The 24,654-nt window shown below is 37.5% G+C and overlaps 1 long non-coding RNA gene across 4 annotated transcripts in view; it reads right to left on the minus strand.

Annotated features, from left to right (window-relative positions):
• LOC141488210 (uncharacterized) overlaps positions 1-24,654 on the minus strand; it is a 146,411-nt gene that overhangs the window by 88,300 nt on the left and 33,457 nt on the right. The window contains exon 1 of one of the 4 annotated variants that reach the window (XR_012468616.1): positions 7,390-8,135. The exons of the other annotated variants lie outside the window; for them this stretch is intronic. This is a non-coding gene — a long non-coding RNA (uncharacterized LOC141488210). Of the gene's footprint in view, positions 1-7,389; positions 8,136-24,654 lie in introns of those variants that run through there. 4 annotated transcript variants of the gene reach the window in all.

A 24,654-nucleotide genomic window follows, 5' to 3' on the forward strand; every position in this document is an offset into this window, starting at 1 on the left:
TCCCACAGTTCCTTCTTGGACCTGAAATCCCTGACCACAACTGTGGAGTTTGAATCTTCTCTAGTTTTTCACAGGCAGGCTGCATCAAGCCCAGCTTAGCAGGGGGGATGCAGCATCTGCCAGGGAGCCCCTTCACATGCCCATCCTAGGAGGGGGGGAGGGGGAAGGCTACACAGAGGTTTCTTCCACTCAACAGATGGCAGGGTGCTATTGGCACTTGGTTTATTTGGGTACTTACCATACATGATTTCTTTTTATGATGTATCGCAAAAAGCCTTAGAGCAGTTTTATTTTTTTAATTACCCATATTAAAAAAGTATTAGCTTTAGAAAAAACTTCAAACTGCTCTAAGATTTGGGGGATATCCTATATTTATCTGTGCCTTTTTAAAAAATAAAAAAATTCATGCTACTCCTTCTTGAAGATTTAGAGAAGATGGATTCTCTGGGATTCCTTTTGGTGGGGAGGATTTTTGAAAATTTAAGGAGGCAAGATTCTCTGTGATGATGTACAAATTCTCTTTTTAAAAATCTGTGATGTTTTATGTACAAACTGGTATTACTTTTTTTTTATTTTTTCAAGGCAATGGGGTTAAGTGACTTGCCCAAGATCACACCAAACTACTATTTCTGATCCCCTCAAATGCTAGTGTGCTCCTTCCTTTGATCATATTTATTATTTTAATTTATTTTGCATATACTTATTGATATCCATATCTTCCCCAATGGAATGTCAGCTCTTAGATAAGAACTGGTTCATTTTCTGTCTTGGGAATTCCAGAAATACATAGTAGGTGCTTAATAAATATTTGTTGATTTATTGACTCCTTAAAATTTACATCATTCTTCTGAAATGATCAAACTTCAAAATTATAAGAGAGAGAAAGAAAAGGATATTAATAAAACAATAGTCCAATGGTTTGTATCCTATGTTCTTCCTCTTTTAAAAAGTAATCTTTCTCCTAAGTTGATATTACACTCTTTTTGATCAGTTCCATTTTGGTGTCATTCTTATTCCTGAAATACTATTTTGTCCATTCCATAATGTCATTCATTCCTAGGGCATTAATCATAAGAAACTTCTCTTGTCCACCCTGTTTGAAAAATTTGATAATTTTAAAGATTCAAAATTTCACTTTAGGGAAAGCACTTCCCTTCCCAATATCTCTCCTCTTTCCCCCAAACCAAATATTATCTTATTTCTACTCTCCCATCTGGTGAATTTAATTATTTGCTTCTCTCTTATAACTACATATTCAGGACATAACTTTTTTTTTCAGTTTCTCCCTCTTCTTTGGACTGTGTGTTTCTTTTCAGATTTATACATAATCATGCATATTAACCAAAATGAACTTGTGTTTATTCTTCCACTCTTCAATTTTAAAACTTTTACATGTTCATATGTAAATGCAAATATATATATATACATGTTCTGTTTGGCTTCTCAGGTCCTCTATAACTGTGTTCCTTTCTTCACTTCCAGTCATCTTACATCTATTTGACTCTACATATTATATTATACAGAGATGGTGGACTCCTTACTATTGCTCACATAATACACTTCATCTTCAAACTCTGGACATTTTCACTGTCTCCATGGGGGTCTCCTCCCTCATTTCCACCTTCTGGTTTCCATGGCTTCCTTCAAGTCTCATCTAAAGTCTCACTATATGCAAGAAACCATTCCCAAACCTCCTTAATGTTAGTACCTTCCCTTTGAGATTGTAATGTCATTTCAGTCATGTCCAACTGATTTTTTAGGGTTTTTTTGGCAAAGATATTTTTTAGGTATTTTCTAACATTTTTATTTATTTAAGGCAATGGGGTTAAGAGACTTGCCCAAGGTCACACAGCTAGGCAATTATTAAGTATCTGAGGCCAGATTTTAACTTAGATACTCCTGACTCCAGGGCTATCTATCCACCCATTGCTCCACTTAACTGCCCTTGGTCAAAAAATTGTGAGAACCTTTAAGTGTAATATAACCAAACCCAAAGGGGTTATTGATCCTTTGTACAAAACTCTTGGTCAACTGCATCCAGAATATTGTGGGCAACCATACTTTCTGTATCTTAAGAATAAATGAATTAGAGACAATTAGGTGGCTCAGTGTCATGAGCACTGGCCCTGGAGTCAGGAGGACCTAAGCTCAAATCTGAGCTCAGACACTTAATAATTACTTAGCTGTGTGACCTTAGGCAAGTCACTTAACCCCATTGCCTTGCAAAAACAATAGATAGATAGATGATAGATAGATAGATAGATAGATAGATAGATAGATAGATAGATAGATAGAAATAAGTGAGCTGGGCACAGCAGAGGTCCTACAGTTAGGAAGACCTGAATTCGAAACCTGAGATCAAAGCTGTCATCAACAAATGTGTAACTCTGGGTATATTTGCCTCAGTTTTCTCATCTCTAAAATGAGGAGAATAATAGCACTTACCTCCAAGAGCTATTGCATGAGTCAAATGAGATAATAATTATAAAGTGCTTAGAATAGTCCTGAGCACCATCTAAATATTAGTGGTTATGATGACATAAGAAAGCTCAGACAACCAGTAATCAATTGAGGGGGGGAATAGTATAAAAAAGGATTAAGACTTCTGTCTAGAAAGATAAATGCTTAGAAAGGATTGGATTAAAGGTCACAAAATGATGAAAGGCATGGAAAATGTGGATGTGAATTTTTCCATCAAATCATAATTGACCAGAATGAAGAGTGAGAAACAGCTCCTATGACTTGAAACAAGTAAATAAGTCATTGGAAAGAAGAGGAAGAAGCCAAAGAAACTTCAGAGGTTGTCCAGCCTACTTGTATTACAGATGAAGAAACAGAGGCTCAGGGAAGTTCAATGATTTTCCAAAGGGGTAGCAGGACATATCAGAGGCAATATTCAAACCTAGGTCCCTTGCTTCAGGAGACTTCAGAGGCTAAAATGCTAAATGTTAAAATGCTAAAATTAAGTTAATGTTTGGTTATCATGAGAAATTAAGATATTTGGAGATTAGGTAACACCTTTGTAGGTAGGAGAGGGAAGAAAAGGCACTACAAATCATTTTTGACTCCCACCACCATCACCACATATATCCATTGGAGTCTTTTCAAAGACCAAATCCTTAGATACAGAGACCCACTGTGGTCATTCTCAGGGGATAGAGACTAGACCTGTGATATCATTGTATAGTGACTGACTCCCAGAAGAGGAAATTTCTTCTACCAAAAAAGTTGATATTTTCTTTGCAATTTATATGCAAAATATTATATATATATATATATTATATATTATATAGAGAGATACTAATTAATATACTATGTATCAGAAGTGAGATTTAAATTCTAATCTCCTTGGTTCCCAGGTAGATTCTGTAACTGTTCATGTTACTTCTAATGTTAATTGTTTTATTTTTCATTGTAACAAGGACTTACAGGGCTGCTACTCCTAGCAGAAAGCTAGGAAATAAGGCTACAAAGATGAGTAAGGAATAATTCCAGGCCTAATAATTAATAACATAATATAAAATTATAATTAATAATTCAATATAACAATGAATAGTAGATGGGATCAAAGAAATTGATCATGTCTGTCCACAAAAGTTTATAAATCAAGCAAGAAAGGAACACAATTGTCTCTGTAATCTCTTCCCTTTATCCTTCCTTGTCATCCATCACTTGGGGTTGGTATAACAAAAGTCTGGTGGCACAATGATGAATCTGGAGTCAGGAAAACCTGAGTTCAAATTCAGCCTTAAATACCATCTAATTATGTGACCTTGGGCAAATTATTTAACCTCTATATGCCTCAGTTTCCTCTTCTATAAAAAGAGAATAATAATAATAACTGCTACTGACCAACCTTGCTGTGAGAATAAGGAAAGAAATAAGCATCCATGTATCAGATACTATGCTAAACACTTAACACATATTATCTTTGATTCTCACAACAATCCTAGGAGATAGATGCTATCATTATCCTCAATCTAAAGTTGAGGAAACCAAGATAAAGAAAGGTTAAGTGACTTGTCCAGGGTCACACAGTGTCTGAGGTCAGATTTAAATTCAAGTCTTTGACTTTAAGCTCAGTACTCTATCCACTGTTCTACCTACCAGCTTCTAAATCTAAATAGGATAATATCTGAAAAGTACTTTGCAAACATTAAAACACTATATAAATATCATTTAGCACTATTATTCCTTAAATATTCAATTTCTAATTCTGTCAACATATTTCAGTGGACTGTGCATGGCACATGCATGTTATCCAGAATCTTGGGGAGGCTGAGCCTGGCTGATCTTTTGAATGGTTGAGATCTGTTCTGCTGCAGACTACGTTAATTGAGTGTCTTTGCTAATTTTTACATTAATACATCCAGCCTCTAGAGTAGTGGTCCACCAAGCTACCTAAGGAGGCAAATTCTCCTATGTTGGAAATGGAGTAAGATAAAGCTTGGTGACAAAGTAATGGGATCTGGTCCATGAAGACACCTTACATTTTTTTAAAAAAATTTTTAATGTAAGACCCTACACTTTCAACCCAAGGAGAAAGAAGAGACAGAGAGACAGAGACAGAGACAAAGAAACAGAGAGACAAAGAGACAGAGAGATTCAATCTCTTTTAAAAATTAAAAAACAAAAAATAGAACAATAGAAACTCCAGTTTTCCCTGGTATCTTAGTTACTATCTGTTATTATTCCAAATAAATAGTAAGAAGAAATATAGAAAGGAGAGAATCCCATAATTTTGAGCTTCTCTTTTCTTCCTTCCTTAATTTTCCTATCTTTGTCCTTCAGTCTCCAAATTCTTTCTCTTCACACTGTGTCCTGGCACACTGTGTGCAACTCTCAATAATATTTTACCCTTGTATCCCTAACCCTTTCTTCTCATATCACCAAAGCTCTTTTTTAACTAACCTAATGGTTTCTGTAATCTCAATTATTTGTATAATATTGCCCTTCCCTGTTCTTTCTGTCAATATTTCCTCATAGGATGGGCATCATTTAGTTCCAAACACCAGTTCTGTTCTCTAAATTGACTTATATTGTTATCAACTCTTTGTGTCTCTAGAATGTATTTTTTTCCAGTACCTCCCGCCAATTCCGATTGTCCCAAACGGGAAGCAGAATTTCTTAGTCTTTTCATTATCTCCCTTGACATCACATCTGTCTTTTCCTGTTCTAAACAAAATTTACTCAATCTGCATTGCTCTCTTTTCCCAACTTCCCTGTCTTTATAAAGTTAATTGCAACCTTTAACATCACATGGTCTGAAAAAACACACCTCCTTAATTTTATATTCCATCACATCAGCACTTTCCTGTGAAAAGTTTAACTTCTGTCTGTTCTCCTAAATGAGTAATTCCCTAGCACTGGTAGGGATGAAGAAGGTAAAAATTAATCCCTGGCTTTAAAATATGACTATCTTAAGTTTCTTTGTGCAGTTTGGGAAATCTCTACTTTTATCTCACCCCTTTAAATCTTCTTTGAAGTCAATGACAATCCCCTTCATAATGTACTTTTGTCAGCAAGAGACCTTTCCCCTCAAGAAATAATTGGGTTCCCTCCTTCTACCACCACTTTTCTTGGGGTGTGGGGGGGGGGAGAAGCACAAAGACAATAACTAACTTTATCTTCTACCTTCTCACTTCAAAATATCATCTTGCCAGAATAGCAAAGATCTCATATGTTCCCTATGTTATATAATTCCTTAAATTGCCTTCATATATATTAACTTATATGTTCCTTGTAATATCTCAGTGAAACAAGAAGGACAATTGCTATGAGGAAACCAAGGTTTAGAAACATTGAACCATTTGCCCAAGGACATATTGTCATTAAATGATAGCACTGACACCAAACACCAGTTCTCCTGGCCCTTGGCCTACTGGTTACCTCTTATTGCACTTTCAAATTGTTCTTCCCAGCTCTGGTGACCTGTGGCTTACAAGAAAGGGCACATTCACTAATCCACTCTTCCTTTGGTTTGTTTTTTCTCTTCAGCTCTACCCTGTTCCTCTGCCCTTTGGCAATCAGCCTCACCCAAGATGTTAACCCATGCCTTTGGTGGTCCTTTGACAAGTAGATGTTAAGTACATGCCAAAATAAGTTAATTTTCTCTAATTCCCTCTCATCTTTCATATTTTGCTTCTTCCTTTAAAAAAATGACATGCAAATTAAATTTCCTTTCCTTCCTTCACCCCTCCCTTTTTTTTGCCTACCTCTAAATCACGTGATGTGTATACTTAGGTCATAACTCTTCTATCCCTCACTTGTGAATCATTACAAGAATGTTTCTTGAACTCTAGCCCCAGGAATTTTAATATCAGTGCTTCCTAAAGATGAGTCCTAAGTAGGCACTCAATGGCTTCTTTGATGACAAACTGTTCTGTGAAGGATTTTGAGTTGTTACCCTCTGACCCTGAAAAAAGGGATCAGTATAGATATGTATGTTTTTCTGTTGTGTGTGTGTGTGTGTGTATATGTATATATAAATATACGTATGTTTTATATATTTACATAGTTATGTATATATACATATGTATATAATTCTAATTAAAGTCAGATTCTAATTTTATATATTTTAATTAGAATCATCTCATTTATATATATATGTAAATATATACACACATAGGTAATGAGTATAGATATAAAGATGTATAAATATAGCTATTCCCTTCTAGAAGCCACATAAAGCTATAAGGAACCTTAGAAATCATTTAAATAACCCCATCCCTTAGAGATAATAATTATAGTTTGCCTTACATTGTATTTTCCAGATGAAAAGGTAAACTACAAAACACTTTACCACAATGACCCTTTCTCCTCACTCTCCCTATTACTATATTTTGCTTCTTTCTTTCTCTTCAGGTATCATTCCTTAGGTATTGCTTCTTGTTCAAACTATTGCTTTCTTCCATCACTTCACTTTGGTCCCCTCATCCCATGCCTTTGCTGCAGTTAGTGAAGGCTCTTGTCCTTCATAGGCAAATAACTATTACTTTGGCTTCCACCCAAAAGAGAGAGAGAGAGAGATTATTGTCCAATCTGTAGAGATAGATGGTGTAGTCTATGGATACACTGCAGTTAGTTACATCACCTGGGATGGTCTAAAAATTAAGTTTAATGTCAAGACCCAGAATTCTAGAGACCCTGTTTAACAGATTATACTTCATTGATGAGAGATCCTAAGCTTTATCTACTGATGTTTCTTTTTCACTTCTGTCTAAGTAGTAACTTTGGAACACATTTAAGTAAGTATCACAGAATTCCAAACTCCCTACCCATCTTTTTGTTGTTTTCTACAATTATGACTGTTCTCCTATCAATGTCTCTGTCTTTTTTCACAGCAATGGAGAGAAAGTACATTCTCCTCACCCCTCTATGCCAACTTACCTTTACAATTATCTTCTTGTACATAGTTGGTTATCACTGCTACTGATTTGTTCCAGAATTCCTATAGTAAATACCATGAAGATTTAGTAAGTAGGTGAGGATTGGGCTAAATGGAGGAACTGATAACATTCTTATTTCCTGTTAGCATAATAATTTCAAAGTATGGTGTATATTTAGGCTTAAATAGATAGAGGACCTCATAGTCAATTGCATTGTCAAAATCTTTTCAAATGAAGAAATCTAGCCAGGTGTGGTAGTGTAAGCCTAAAGTCTTTAATACTGGGAAATCTGAAGATTATGGATCATTTGAATTGGGAGTTTTGACTTTCAGTTCAGATAAAGCTGATTCAGTATTCAAATTAAGCCCATTGACAAATAGTGAATCTCAGGAGTAGGGGACTAAGGAGACTGCCTAAGGAAAGGCAAAAAGACCCAAATAGGAAATGGAAAAGATATAAGCTTCTAGACCAGTCAGCAGTAGGATTGAGTCCATGAAGTCCATGAAGGAGACCCTATCCCAAAAGAAAAGAGAAAAAAATCAACAAATATCATATAGTATATAGCATTGATGATAAAAACATATAAAAGGAGGTTTCCCATTCTCATCTGTCTACAAAATGAATTTAAACAATTAACCAAAGCTCTCTCATTTTCATTACTATTACAATTCTTCTGATCACATCAAGGAAAGCTCCTCTAATCAGAATTTTCTCTTAATATTTAGTGATTTTTGGATGTTTCCAACTAAGAAATATAACTAATCATCTTTTTTTTGCAAAATGAGTATGTTCAGCTCAGAAGTTCATAGTCTGAGAGATTTGAGGTACGAAGTGGGATGTAAAAGGATCAGAGAGGACTAGGAAAGAATCCTAGGACATCATAAGAAGGGGACTAGAAAGAAGATGGAAGGAAAAAAATAAATATATATATATATATATATATATATATATATTCCATCACATCAGCACTTTGATGATTGATAAACAGCTAATATATATATATATATATATATATATATATATATTAGCTGTTTATCAATCATGTCCAAATCTTAGTGATCCCATTTGAGATTTTCCTGGTAAAGATACCAAAATGGGTACCCTTTCCATCTTTAGCTCATTCTACAGGGGAAGAATTGATGAAAACATGGTTAAGTGACTTGTCCAAGGTCATACAGCTAGTGTATCTGAGGACAGATTTGAACTCCAGACCTATCTTTCTATCTGCTATACCTCTTGGCTGCCCCTCAAAGCACTATGCTAAATGTTTTTTACAAGTATTATCTCATTTGATCTTCACAAGTCTGAAATAAGTGTGATACTCTTAGCTCCATTTTATAATTGAAGAAACTGAGACTAACAGGTTGTGACTTATTCTACTTACCAGTATCTAAGGTTAAATTTGAACTCAAGTCTTCCTAATTCCAGGCCCAGTGCTCCATCCTGTGCTTCCACAACTACCAGAGAGAGTTGAAATACATAATAGACTCACCAGGAAAATATTCTAAATGTATGGAAATCACCTCGAAAGAGACAATCTTGAAAGCAAATCATTTGTATCTAGAATGACCCTTGCTCAAAATATGATAACTGTTCCCAATAGCACATTTCACTTTCTTGAAACAAGTCGGTAACAAGTTTAATGCTTCATGGATATAACCTGGAGGACTTTAAAGCAACTATTAGTTATTTACTCTGTATCTTACAGAGTAGAAAGAAGATACAAAGGAAAGATTGATAATAACCTTAAAGTAATATTTGGGCCTTGGGGAACAGAAAAGTAAGGATCAGTCTCAGGATACCAAGGGGAGAGTTACTGGATAAACACCTTAGAAAAAAGAATCTTACTGAGGCTAGGTGGTGGATAGAGCACTGGTCCTGGAGTCAGGAGTACCTGGGTTCAAATCAGGCCTCAGACACTTAATAATTACCTAGCTGTGTGGCCTTGGGCAAGCCACTTAACCCCATTGCCTAGCAAAAACCTAAAAAAAAAGATTCTTTGTAAAATCTTGGCCATGATTTTTCTGGTTTAGGTTGTTTCTCCCTTGGAGAAGTCACATGTAATATTTATGGAGTAACCATATTGTCACTTATGTCGTCTTCAGTATCAGCCTTCAGGAATGGATCTCAAAATTCTAAGTAGCTCAGATACCTGATGCTTAATGTTTTTGATGAAAGGGACAATTGCTGGGAAGCCTTTGAAATTTCTGAAACTGTGACCTATTTTTAAAGCTAGCCCACTGGGTATACATAGAACACTAGACTCATATCTCAGTTAAGCAATAACAAAAAAAGATGAAATTTCTCATTTCAGGTAGTGCCATGTTTTCTCTGAGTTTTATCTTCCTCTATTTAATCAACATCTGGGAGCCAAGATCTCAGCTCTGCTGCAGGCTTCACTTTCAACTTACCATGTAACCTGAGGCCAAGAGAAATAAACTCCTTATCTCACCTGAGTTCTTCAAAAGTACATCACTAGGGTCCATCTGTTCTGAAACATCTGGACTTCATCACTGTGACTTCATAACATGGAAAAAGTAGACTTGCTGAATGTGATAAAATTTGGACAACCAGAGAGTTGGAGAACTCCCAGATGATAGAAATGGAAGAGATCTACTCTGGCTGCCATAACCGTGTTCCTGTTTGTGCTCAACCAGGCCATGAGTTCTTGCTCTTCATTCCTTTAAGACTCAACCTCTTTTTCTGCCATTGAAGAACCAGAAAAGGATTATTTTAAATCATTTAAATTAAACATTTCAATGTCATTCACTTCCCTGTTATCTTCAAGTGTGCTGAGAGCATGCCTTGAAATGGGATTTACAGTTACCTATAATCTGGTTATTCTTGTTTTAAATCCTACAACATACCCAGAGGTTCTCTGATTACATAAGGTAACTAAAGGAACTAAAAAAATAGATGTCAGTGATTGGAATAGAGGGGAGGGAGAAAGGCTAGTTAAGTGCTCAAGTTCTTTAATAAGAGATAACTTGGTATAGTGGATCCAGTACTGGACTGGAACAAGACCTGGGTTCAAGTCCCACCTTGGACATTTCTTAGCTTCATGACCCTGAGTAAGATGTTAAAATTCTCTTGATCTCAGTTCCTCATACATGAAAAGAGGAAGTTTGACTAGACAGCCTCTGAGGTTCCTTTGAATTCTCTAGTCTAGCACCAGGATCCCCTGAGGCTCTACTAAACATCAATGTTCTTGGCAGCCAAGAACACATTAAGCCATAGGTAAAAGCAGCTACTAAAACCATTCCTAGAAAGAATGAAAGATTCATCCTAGAGTGAAATCACTGCCATATGGAATTTCTAAAATTTTGAAATCCTTAAATAACAGGGCTAAGAAATAAACAAGACAATAAATTCCAAATATTTTTAAATAGATTAGCAAATGAAACATAGTATGGAGACTAGAAAAGAATATTTGTAGTCAACCCCATTTGACTATAAAAATCTGAAGAAGGAGTTGGTTGTAGGAAGAATGGATATTGCCTCCACTTTGTTGATAGAGAAATTAAGAAGGGAAAGGTCAATTCTATTGTCATGACATCACATGAGAAGTCCTAAGTGTGGTGGTCCTAAGTGTGCAAGAAAGCCTACATCTCCTCTTTCCCAATCTTGTAGCTTATTTATCAGACCGAATTTCCCCTAAGGGCTTTATTACTTATTTCATAAAGCTTATTTCTACCTTCAATCCCTGTTGAAAGGATGAAGTAGAGAATCTGAAAATAGGGGATTTTAAAAATAGATTTGGGTTCATGTCTAGGGAGAAGGCAGGGAGGAAGGGGGAGGTGTTAGTTTTTACATGCCTGTGTCTGGGTGCCTATGTTAAGCCCGACAATATTCATCCAAGTGACTTTTGTGGTCGTACTATAATAAATACCAAACAGTCCCTCCAGAATTCTATGTTATAACATGACATGGTTGGGCCACATCTAACTGGATACATTCCAGATAAGTTCCACTGACAGGCATGTACAGAGTGCCTTTACATTTACTTTGGAATCAGAAGATGGATTATTTGAGCATGTATTCTGAAACCACAAGGCCAACACTAGACAGCAGAGAAAACAAGGACCTAGCAAACAGAAAGCAACTTTGGAGACAGAGAAGTCAACAAATAGGCAGCCTCAAAGCATTGAGCTGGGGACTTACAGAGTTCCAAGTTTTTTCAATGGAGAGGAGACAGCAAAGGACCTGTTCAGGCTTGTATTGTGCTTGTATCCAGGGACTGCAAAATCAAATACTACTCTGTCCCACTTTGGAATGACACAAAGCAGGACAAGAATCATCCTGTGTCCACCCCCCTCCCACCAAGTACCCTTCTCACAAGGTCTCAAACACGCCTAAATCTCCACACCCTTAAAAAATGAAAAATCTGTGAAATGATTCATTGTCATTGATCAATGTTTTGTTCAAATTAGCTAAGTTAGAGAAAGAAAGATCCTGGAAAATAACAAAGATGCCAAAGATTTTTTTCAATGCAAATTACCAGGAATGTTCACAAGGTCATGACAAAGAAAAACAACTATATATCAAACTCTCTTTGAGTTTTTTTAACTTCAGACTTCTAATTCAATCTATTTTATTGGTTTCTGTATCACAGGTCTATAAAATCCCATAACCTATTTTCCTCTGGAGTAAAGCTCGGCAAACATAAAGGAGACCCTTACTAAGAATCAGTCTCTTGGAGCTATAAGGTATCTCAGACATATTGAATCCAAATACCTATAGTAATCTCTAATGCATAATTTTCCCCACCACTTAGAATTGAGGAGTCTCAGTTGATGAAGGAAAGTTTTGAATGTACTCAAACACCCATCTTTATGAAAAAGCTTGGTCTCTGAGAAAGGATGAAAATAATGCACCTCCCTGCCTTTATTAGAGAGCTGGGAGTCTCTGGGTATAGAAAGTTGCACGTGCTATCAGATATGGTCAATGTGTTAATTGATGTTGATAATTTTTTTCTTTTTAAAAATGTATAAGGGTTGGTTAATTCAGAGGGGAAAAAAGAGAAAAAGAATATTCAGAAATAAGTGACATAAAATCAAATGCTATCAATCAAAAATTTTAAAAAATTTTTACAGAAAAGGAAAAAATGATGCAATTTCAACTATGCAACTGAAGACATAAATCTAGGGAAAATTGGTCTATAAGCAAACAATTACTAATTTATATAGATATATGTATACCTACAGTTATAAATTATAATCAAATCATCAAAAACCCCTAAATTTTAATAAAACATAATAATCAATACCATTATTAATATTTTTATCACAATTAAAAAGGAGAACCAGAGTTGAGAAGATGGTTCCAAAAAGTAGGAAATGGTAGAGAGGCCCAATATAATTTGTAAGTCAGAATCACAGAATCAGAGTTAGAAGGTCATCTCATTCCATCTCAAAACATAGCTGAGCAAGATTCCTCTGAGGACATATTTGTCAAATCATTAGTTTTTTTTTTTTCTTGAAGAACTCCAGTAAGAGGAAACTCACTATCTTTTAAGCAATTCATTCCATTCTAGAAGTTTTTCTTTATATTGAACCATATTCTTTTACCTCTCTTCAAGTACTATTCATTGCTTCTAAACTAATGGTTCTTACATGTGAAAAACCCTATAAATCTTGAAAGGAAGAAGAGAAGGGGAAAGGAATAAGTAAGCATATATATATATATATATATATATATATATATATATATATATATCTCATATGTATTATATAACAGGTGCTAATCACCTGTTAAATATTTTACAAATATTATCTCAGTTGATTCTCACACTATTCCTGTGACATAGGTGCCATGTTATAAATGAGAAATGGAAGCAGATAGAGATTGAGTTGACTTGACCAGTCATACATCTAATAAGTGTCTGAGGATATATTGAAGCTCAAAATTCCCCAGTCTGATCAGGTATTCTATCTACTACACCACTTAAATACTTCATAAGCTCTTAATTTTTTTTCTTTCCAAAGTATATCCACATCCTCAATTCCTTCATTTGATCTTTAAATGACTAGATCTTGAGGTCCGTCATTTTGTCACTCTCCTTTGAACTCTTTCCCATTTATTAAGGTCATTTTTAAAAGACCCAGAAAGGAACACAATATTCCAAGGTCACCATTTCGCCTTGCTTAACTATCCCTGCCTCTCAAAGAGACCAGATAGGAAATAGCTCCTCTTGCTGGTAAAGTGGAAGGATCTGATCCCAAGAAAGGTCAGAAACTCAGTCTCTTTTCCTTCTAATAAGTCTCCTCCAATTTGTTGGTTTAGAATGATATGTTAAATGGAGTAAGAATGTTCTGAGGATCACACCTCCTTTATTTCACTTCAGTTCTTGGGTAATACATTGCTAGAGATAGTCATACCTCTATAATTCAGTAGAGCATTGCTTAGAGTCAAAAAACATCTTAGAGCACTACTATGACCAAAAAAGTGGAATAACCTACAGTTATCCTGATACTGAGGATCTCTGAATTTAATTATTTTGATCTCAGACCACAAACATATTTGTCCATCACCAAGTCAATACTTAAAACCTTTCTGCTTAGAAGATGTGATATCTAGAATTTATATAACACTTTAATCTTTCCAAAGCACTTGACCTATGTGATTTCACTCCATTTTTTATAACAACACTGTAAGGTAGGTGATATTATAATTCCTCTTTTACAGATAGGGAAACTGAAGCTGAGAGAGGTTTTTATAAAGCTTGCCTTCAGCTAGAAAGTAACATATGGCATTTGAAGTCTGATCTTTTTAAATTCCTAAGTCCAATGTTCTACAAGGAAGGTAAGTGATTCAGTGTGTAGAATGTTGGACCTGGAGTCAGGTTATCTAAGTTCAAATCCTTCTTTAGACATCTGCTAGTTGTATGACCCTGGACAAATCATTTAATCTCTGTTTCAGTTTCCTCAATTATAAAATGGGGTAATCTTTTGTTTCTGTTGAATATTTCAGTCACTTCTGACTCTTTATGACCCCCGTTTGGGGTAGTTTGCCATTTCCTTCTCTAGTCCTATTTTCAGATTAAGAACTGAGGAAACCCAGGGTTATGTGACTTGCCTATGGTTACACACACACACACACACACACACACACACACACACACACACACACACTTTGTAAGTGTCTGCAATCAGTGTTGAGCTCTTAAATATGAGTCTTCCTGATTCCAAGCCCAGTGTTCTATCCACTGCAACACCTAGCTATCCCATAGGAATAATAACTTTGGGTAAATCACTTAATCTTGTTTATCTCCATAATCTCAACTGTAAAATGAGGCTAATAACACCCACTCAAAGAGGTCATTTTGATGATCAAGCAAGATAATATTTACCTATTTATAATATCTATTATGGAGCAGCTGGAGGGTACAGTGGATAGAGAGCCAGTCCTGAAATCAGGAGAACCTGACTTCAAATCTGGTCTCAGAAACTTGTATGACCTTGGACAAGTCATTTAATCCTGATTGTCTCATGTCCAGAGCTATCTCTAGTCGTCCTGATTCCTATCTGGCTACTGGACCCAGATGACTCTAGAGGAGAAAGTGAGGATGGTGATTTAGCAAAGCCCACCCACCCTCAAACCCAATTAATGTGCATGTCATGACATCATCTCCCTGATGTCGCAGTCTTCTTTGAGAACGAAGGGCAAACTTCATCATCATTTATCAAACACTTAGGACAATACCAAGTCAACAATAGGCATTTAATAATATCTTGTTCCTTTCCCTTCCCTGTGCCACCTAGTAGCGACTTGTCAGAGCTATAGGGCCTGAAAGAAAACCCAGAGTTACCTTCCCAGCATGATGTTGAACTTCAGGACAGACCTGGGATCTCAGACAAGATCCTCTTTGAAAATGCAAATATTGCCTATCCTAATAATTCCTATCAGTCATCCTCATTAATTTAAGGTCTTTCAAATGAAACAGAATTGAAGTAATCCAGGTAATCCAGGCAAAACCCCTATTTTTAGAGAATCTCCCCTGGGCAAAGTTGTTTTGGCCTTCCCCTTGGTCTAAGCACATATCTCCCTTAGGCCTGCCCATTCCCATTGCCATCCTGGCACATTTCTGCTTCCCACCTCACCCCTCCCAAAAGTCCTGATGGAAATATGTCTATTTTTTAATGAATGTAACTTCCTTTTTTAAGCAAAAGGAACACAATAAAATTATGAGAACAGGAATTGCAAAGGGAAGGCATGACAAGGGCTCAGAGGAAGTCATTTTCTCTTTCTCCTCCCACACCTCACCATAAAGCACCATACGAATCCAAATTCTGCCTGCAGAGCTTGCATTCTGTAAAGTGTTTCTGAAGCGAGTTGTCTAAGGCAACAATGCTAACCCAAGGGTGGCCCCTTTAGAACTGAACTGACTATAATAATTAGATATAATAAGATATAGTAGTCTAGCATTCACAGAAGCACTTTACATGGATTATCCCATTTGTTCCTCACACTAACCCTGTGAAGTTGATATTATCATCATCCTCCTTTTACAAATGAGGAAACTGAGATTACATGATTTAACAGACTAACAAAGTCAGTAAGTGGCTGAGGCAGTATTTGAACTCGGGTCTTCAGACTCCAGCATCAGTACTCTAGTCATTATGGGCAGCTAGGTGCCACAGTGGATAGAGCACTAACCCTGGAGTCAGGAGGACCTGAGTTCAAATTTGACCTCAGACACTTAAAAATTACCTAGCTGTGTGACCTTGGACAAGTCACTTAACCCCACTGCCTTTCAAAGGCAAACAAACAAAAATACTCTAGTCATCATACCATCTAGCAAACCAAGAATTTTCTTGGGGTGGTAGGCATGCCTCATGATCTGTGACACCTTCTGAAAAAGATGGAGCTTTGATTCCCACTCCCCATTTCCACAGTTCAATTTATTAATTTAACTATATATTTTAATTCATTATCAACTTTATCTCATGTAGCACAATTTTTAAAAATCCAAATGAAAAGATAAAGCTTAAAATTAGGATAGTAGTAGCAACCTCCAAGCTGCCATTTCATGGAATCACAAAATCACAGAACTAGAAAGTACCCATTTCACAAAATCACAGCATTTCAGAAAAATTATCTAGTCCAACATATACTACAACAAAGTTCCTCTCCAAAAGGGGTCATCCAGTCTCTGCTTGAAAGTTCTGCTTGAAAACTTCCAGGGAGAGGGAACCCATCACCCACCCACCCAGGTAGCCTATTAGTTCTAATAATTAGGAAGGTATTTTTCCCTTTAATGCCAAAACAAAAATCCATTTTCCTTGCTACTTTTGTCTACCTCTCCTGTCTCTTTCCCCTGTGGTCAACTGGGACATATCTCAGCATCTTTCACTTAAAAGCTTTTCAAGTAGTTGAAGATAGCTATCATGTTCCCCTGAAGTCTTCTTTTTACAAAGCTAAACATCCCCAGTTCATTCAGTCTTCACCTTGAAAAACCCTTCTGGTCCTGAACCAGATAATCACCTCCTCTGGATGAATCTCCCCAAAATGCAGGATTCTAATATCACCCATGTTTGTCTGATATACCCTCAGTGATGGCAGCAAGATCAAGAAGTTTGAATTAGTGTTTATCAAAGGATCTGATCACCTCCTAAAAGTTCTCCCTTTTCAGAGTATTTCTTTAACTTGTAGTTTCAGAACAGCTGATCAGCACAAAAGAGCAATGTGTCTGGTCTTAGGTCAAGATTACCCCAACCAGTCAATGGGAAAATTTTGTTTGGCATAGCTCCAACCCATTTGTCATCACCATCACTACCTCTCTACCAGATATCAGCTTCTTAGTTTGCCAGGATTCTCAGTAGAGTAGGGAAGAGAAGCAGGGACAAAAAGGTATGAGAAGAATGGAGATCACGACCAACAGCTATACCTCCTCCCTTGTTCACTTGGATACTTCATTATGAGTATTCTATCCTCTACTGATCTCAAGATTCCCAGGAAATGAAAATAGTTTCTACTAAAAAATGTTTTAAATTAAAAAAAACTAGGGATGCTAACTTGATTATATAACTGACCAAGTCAGGAAAAGAACTTTCTAGTTGTTCCCTATATATATTCAGATTCACAATTTGGTTTTAAATTTAAGAGATGTATAAAATTGAATAAGGAACATACAGAGAGGCAGCATAGTACTATGCACAAAGTCTTGGGTAAAAAAAGCTACCAAACTGTGTGACTACTCTTTGATGTAATGATATTTCAAAGAAAGAGGAAAAGGACACATTTGTATTGTGGGTATACATATTCATATATACATGTATATACATATATATATATATATATATATATATACATACAGAGAGAGAGAGAGAGAGAGAGATAGCAGATCTTGGAGTAGCAAAAACTGGAAATTAAGAGAGGACCCATCTTTAAGAAAATGCCCAAATTATGGTAAATGAATATAATTGGATACTATTGCAACATAAAAAATGATGAAAGGAATAGGTTCAGAATCAAGTCAAGCCAACAGCATTCATTAAATATATTTGCCAGATACTGTGCTACGTGATGAGGATAAAAACAAAGGCCAAAAAAATTCCTAGCTCTGCTCATAAGGAGTTTGGTGAAATGAGAGAAACAAGATGCAATTAACTATATACCAAAAAGATGCAAACAGTATAAAAGCAGAGACAAACAACAACAAAATTAACATGGAAGGAATCAGTAAAGACTTCTTGTTAAAAGGTGGAATTTTAACTGGGACTTGAGTAGATAAAGAATGCTAGGCATGGATAATAGTCAATGACAATGGGAGTCAAGAGATGGAGTGCTTTGTCAGAGGCAAGGAAACCAAGGAAATCACAGATGAAAATAAAGCATAAAACGGCTGGAGAGCAAGGAGCAGAGTAAAAATGGTGGAGTAGCAGGAAGGACGGTGAGCTCCCTCCAGTCCCCCAAAATAATAACAACCCTCTTTCAAATAAACATAGAAAATATGCCAGACCAAATCCTCATGGGAAAATCACATTTAAAAAAATCACAGCAACTCCTTTTCTCAGAGAATTCTGTGAACATTGGGGATCAGATCTGGCTAAGAGCCACTGAGCATTCTAGTACCCAGTACTCTGAAAGAGAGTTGAGGCTATAAATCAGGACAAGAGGTATAAGTCCTCACCCATTTCTGGGACACAGAAACAGGGTGGACTAAGGAGTGAATCTACACCAAAGGATGGTGTTCTCGAATAAGTAGCAGTTGCCAACCTTAGGCCACAGACTGAGCAAGGAACAAATTCAGAAGCAAACAGGATGTGTAACTTAGATTATAGAAGCAGAGAGGACTATCTGTTCCAGTTTCCAGCTCAGTTTGAAACCTGTAGAGGAATCACCAGGTTAGGGAAACCCAATTGAGTCTCAATGAATCAATACAACCATCCAAGAAGTTGATAGTATGGTGGTATCTCCTACAGGGAAAGAGAAGGTTTAAGAAGTGGTTTTGGAGGGGGGGGTAAAGAAATGATAGTCCTATTTTGAATATGCTTATGGGTCATTCAGATGGAGATACCCCAACATATAGTAGGAGATTCGGGGCTTAAAATCAAGAGAGAGATGAAGATTGGTTGTGGAGATTTGGGAGTACTCTGCATAGAGAGGATAATTGAATCAATAGGACCTATGAAATCACTAAGAAAGAATAAAGAGAGCCAGGATCCATGCACAGTGGTAATATATAGATGAAGCACCAGCAAAAGGGACTAAGTGGGATTGGTTCAATAGACAGAAAGAAAACTATGGCAAAGCAACATCACTAAAATCCTTAGAGGGGAGTATCTAGATGTAGGAGATTTGGAGTGATGGAGCTAGGCAATTTTTTTGTATCATTTGCTTATAGAGAGTGAATATGATCTAAGGGATGTGATCAACCCATACAAGTCTGTGTAATACTGGTCACCAAGAAATGTATTACATGTGCTTAAAATGAAATTAGGATTACCCAGAATACCCATTAGATTAAGATTCGGAGTGAGAGGTGAGGAGGAAGGAAGGAGTACCTTAATCTCACTTTGCACAGCATTGAGCAAGCAGCAGGGTACCATCATAAAGTAAGCGAAAGAACAACATGCTACCAAACCTGCATCATTTAGTCCATTGAGCCATGCCAGCCGGGCTGCTGGAGATTGGACAGTCTAAGTGCTATCTGGTCCTCTAAGTCCCACCATTGAGTATGCTCTCCAGGACCCCAGACCTTTCAGCAGCTCTTCACCCATCAGCAAAGGTCTGCTTTCTTTTCACCCCTTCATGTGACGGAGTATTGTACACTCCATTGTTGGCCACTTGGGCATCTGGCCGGCTGCCCATTTCCTCTAGGCAAGTGCATACATTATTCCTTGAGCTTGGGTGGGATTTTATTTTCTCCATCCAAGTATTCACTTGAACTCAAGAAAGAGGGTGGGGGTAAAAGGGGGATGTAGACCAGTCTATGTTTCCCAATTGCAAATATTTTGACAACCTATTGGTGCCCTTGGATTTCTAAGGCAAGTAGTTTCTATGCAATGGGGCAAGGCTTCTCACCTACCCAAACCTTTTCCCTGGAGGCAGTGTGGTATAATAAGAGCAATGGAGTTTTGACCTGAGTTCAAATTTTACCTCTGCTATTTATTCTCTGAGCAACCTTGAACAAGTCACTGTCTCTTTGTGCCTAAATTTCCTCATCTAAAAATGACTATGTTAGACTAGGTGGCTTTTGCATTCTTTTTCAGCTCTAAAACTATAAATTTTTACTACATGGCTCTGATCATTCCCAAAGACATACACATTAGGAGATAGGGCTCATTCCTTGTTTTAATCTCACCCCACATGTGCATTATAATCAATGAACATCTCTTCTCTAAAAATCTTTTACTCATCTGTCTTGTTATTTCTATTTCTCTTGAATTCATAAGAGAGGGAGAAGTGGCATAACTGGTGTGTAGGGGGAGGGGAGAATGTAGCACCCAGAGAGAGAAAGAATTTCCCTCTGAAAGGGAGTCTTGCATTGACTTGCTGGCTCTTTGAAATGCTTTCCTGCCCAGCACCTTTGCCCCAGGACCAAGACTGGACTAGTTTGTGAGCCTGAGGTGTGGGGACTAGCCAAGAAGCTCTGTAATGTCATCTATGGCAGCAGTGTGGGTGGAGAGTAGAATTCCTGGTCTGCTGGGGGCTCAGCCTTCCCTGTTCCATCAAAGCACACCTGGGAGGAAGGTGAAAGGACTGAAAGGCGTTTTGCCTTCCTCTGGCTCTCAGGGCCCAGGAGATGCTCTTCCAAGATCTTAAAACATCCTGCCCCCCAGATCCTGCTTATTTTGATCTCCTGACAACCTATCCCTGCAGGCAAAGGCCCAGGCAGAAAATATATCTGTGCTCTCAGTTCATCAAACAAAGATTTATTGAGCACTGGCTGTATTTTCAGTGCTTTAAATGTCACAAAATTTGCGCTTGGCAATAGCCTCTACCCTCAAGGAGCTTATAATCTAGTTTGAGAAACAGGAAAAACACAAATAGCCTTCTACATGAGCAGCCTACACATATCAAGGCTAAATTGTTTAACGGGGGGTAATCCTCCCTTTCTTAGCTAAACTTGCAGAGGCCATTTGCAATCCATGCTTCCACTTCCTTTCCTCCCAGTCTCTTAACATTGAAACTGCTCTTTCCAAAGTCTTCGAAGATCTCCTAATCACCAAATCTAATGGTTTATTCTTAATCCTCATCCTTCTTGATGTCGCTGTGGCCATTCACAATGATAATCAAACTTTTTTCCTTGACGCCCCCTTCTCTCTACACTGGTTTCTCCTCCAAATGGTCTGATGATTCCCTCTTAATCATCCAAGTCACCCAGGGCAGCTAGATGGCACACTGACCTTGGAGTCATGAAGATAATCATGAAGAATCCAGCCTTAGACACTCTTACTAGCTGTGTGACTGTGGGCAAGTCACTTAACCCTGACTGTCTCACATCCAGGGCCACCTCCAGTCGTCATGACCCAAACCCAGATGACTCTGGAAGAGAAAGTCAAGCTGGTAACTTAGCACAGCACCCCCTCACTCAAATCCTATTCATGTGCTTGCCATGCCCTCAATAGCCATAGATTATCTTCTAAGATTGTCCTGAATCTTCTTCTTTTCTCCCTCTCTACTAATTTGCTTTCCCATAGATTCAATTATTTCTGTGTAGATAATTCTTAGATCTGGCTATTCAAACTTAATCTCTCTCCTGATCTGCAATTGACTATTGGACATCTGAGACTGAATGTCTTGTAGTCATCATAAGTTCAATTTATCTAAAACTGACTTATTATCTTTCCATTAAAACTCTTCCTCTGTCCTAATTTCCCAGTTACTGCAGAGAATCCCACCAACTTCAAAGAGTAGCTAGTTATGCAAAATTCTTCCCTCACTCCTCCCACCTCCCCAAACAATTTGTTACCATGGCCTGATACTTCTGTGTGTATACATTTTTGCATCTCTTTCTCTCTTCCGCTACTTGTAAATCAGCCTGGTGGAGTTTATCACCTTACCTCTGGACTACTGCAATAGGCTTCTATTTGGTCTCCCTTCCTTTAATCTCTCCCCACTACAATCTATCCTCCACTCAGCTCTCAAAGTGATCTTCCTAAAACACAGGTCACTCCTTATCTAATAAACTCCTAAAGTTCCCCATTAGCCCCAGGAGCAAATAAAAAATCCTCTGTTTGACCCCTAAACTATAACCTGGCTCCTTTCTACCTTCCTACAATACTTGATTCCCCTCCATGTACCCTAAAATGCAGTGACATCAGCTTCCTTGCTAATCCTCACATAAGACACTCCATCTCCTGATTCTCTGAATTCTCTTCTTCTTCCCTTTTGTTTCCTGATTTCCTTGGTTTCTTCCAGTACTCGGTTAAAAATCTCCCCATCTTGCCTGGTTTCCCATAATGCTAGTGCCTTCCTTCTGAGATTGTCTCCAATTTATCCTAGATAAAGTGTATTTGTACATAACTGCTTGCATGTTGTTTCTCCCATTAGACTGTAAGCTCCTTGAGAGCAGAGACTGATCTTTTCTTTATTTTTTGTATCCCTAAGGTTTTGTGCATAGTTGCTTGCTGACTTGACTTCACTTGAACAAAAGTACAAGAGAATAAAGGAGAGATAGTGTGAAAAAGTGCATCTAAAAATAGAGAATCTGAATTCAAAGGACACTTTCGCAACTCATATCAGTGTGATATTGGGCAAGTCTTTTGACTTCTCTAGCTAAATTTCCTCATCACTAAAATGAAGAAGTTGTCCTATGTTGTCCTATGTCTTTTACCGCACTTAATTTCAGATCCAGGAATTCTGTACTAAAGGGACCCCCAGAAATAGTTAATAAGATACATGAAAACAAAGGGGAAGAGATCCTACTTTCCCCTCCTTCTATCAATGTCAGAGGGGCAGGTTAAAATTTCAGCCATTATCACACCAATTGGGAGTGGTTTTAATTGGTTATATCATTGCTGCCTGGTTTGATGTCAGTGTAGGAACTTTAGAGTACATGTATTCCCAGCTCCCTTATTCAACATGAGCATCAAGTCCCAGGCAGTAGTGTAAGGAAATACCAGAATAGTAACAGGACACTACCAAATTCTCAGACTGCTGCTTAGTGTCTCTCTTCCCACTTCAAAAGTGACTCTGGTGGGGGAGGGAGGGACCTAAGTGGGGCCTAGGCATCCACAAATAGGATGATACCTCCCAAATACAGTTTCAGGATGATAGCCATGATATGATCCTGGCTTTTATATCTCTAGCCAACTCACAGAGTTCACATTGAGCTACATTTCTCACTTTATTAATTTGAGTCTAGGAAACAAATCCACCTGGCCTAATTCCCTGTCCTGCCTGAGGAGACAATGGGTTCCTTTCTGATAGAGGATTTTGAATAACAATTAGAAGACCTTTCTTCTAGTGTACTGTGGAGAGAGTCCAATTAGGGGGTTTCATCTTCTGAAATTCAGTTATTCTGTGATATTTTCCTCTGTGACAGCCCAGAAGAGAATATAGCTAGAATAGCACCAACACTATGATGATGGTATCAACAAATGGTTAAGGAAGCTAAAGCAATATCTTGTTCCCAATATACTGTTTCCAAGTTTGCTTTCTTTCACTTTCTGGTCCAACCTCTTCTTGGAGTTACTGTGCTGTTTTCTGTTCCAAGATGAAGAGGCTGTCCTACCTCCCTCATGGGTTTATTCCGACATCTTAACATCTTCAGCAGACTCTAAATGAGAAGCCACTGCCTCTGAGTATTAATGTAAGAAAACCCATCTCAAATAGAATTTAAAGTCTTCTTTAACTACTCTAGCCTGTTTTGACTTTTCTTTCTGTCCACCAGCTCTTATACTCAATATAGGCCCAATGTGGTGCTGAATTGTTCTCTTTCATGTTTTGTCTCCATAACTATACTGTAAGTTCCTTAAGAGCATCTTCAACTGCCCATTGGATATCTCAAAACAGATATCTTATTTACAAATAAATTCATTATCTTTTCCAGATAAACCAAAAACGACTTACTCTCTATCCTAATTTCTGCAGAGGGCACTATCATTTTCCCAATCACTCAGGCTCAAAAGTTAGGTGTCATCCTCAAGTCCTTCCTCTCTCACACCCATACCCATATCTTGTCACTGTTTACTGTAAAACATCTCTTAAATATGAGATATTCTCTTCCCTGACATTGCCACCTTGATGTCAACATTCATCAACTCATGTCTGGAGTATTGTAGCAGCCTACTTGTTGGTCTGCTCACCTCAGCCATCCTCCCACTCCAACACATCTTTCACATGACTGCTAAATTGATCTTTTTTAAAGTACAAATCTTCACCCTCCCATGCAGTAAATTTCAGTGGTTCCCTTTGGTATCAAATGTAAACCCTCTCTCTGGCTTTAAAGTCCTTTATACTTTTCCAGTCTTCCTTCTCCTTACTCCACCTTCCTCCTATTCCATGATTCAGTGACAATGAATGCCATCCTATTGTTCTGATTGGAAACTTCATCTCCTTTCTTCAAGCATCTTCATTATACATACCCCATGTATAGAATTCTATCTTCTAATTTCTACCTCCTGGTTTCTCTGGCTTCCTCCAAACCTCAACTAATTCCCATTTTCTGCAAGGAGATGTTCCTAGTGTTTTTTAATCTGAGCCTTCTGAGGCTACCCCCAATTTATACTGTGAAAGTCTTGTTCATACATAATTATTTACACATCATCTCCCTCATTAGACTGCAAGTTCCTTGAGAAATAGACTCTTATCATTGTTG

This window comes from Macrotis lagotis, chromosome 5, assembly GCF_037893015.1.
Source record: "Macrotis lagotis isolate mMagLag1 chromosome 5, bilby.v1.9.chrom.fasta, whole genome shotgun sequence".
NCBI classification, from domain to species: Eukaryota; Metazoa; Chordata; class Mammalia; order Peramelemorphia; family Peramelidae; genus Macrotis; species Macrotis lagotis.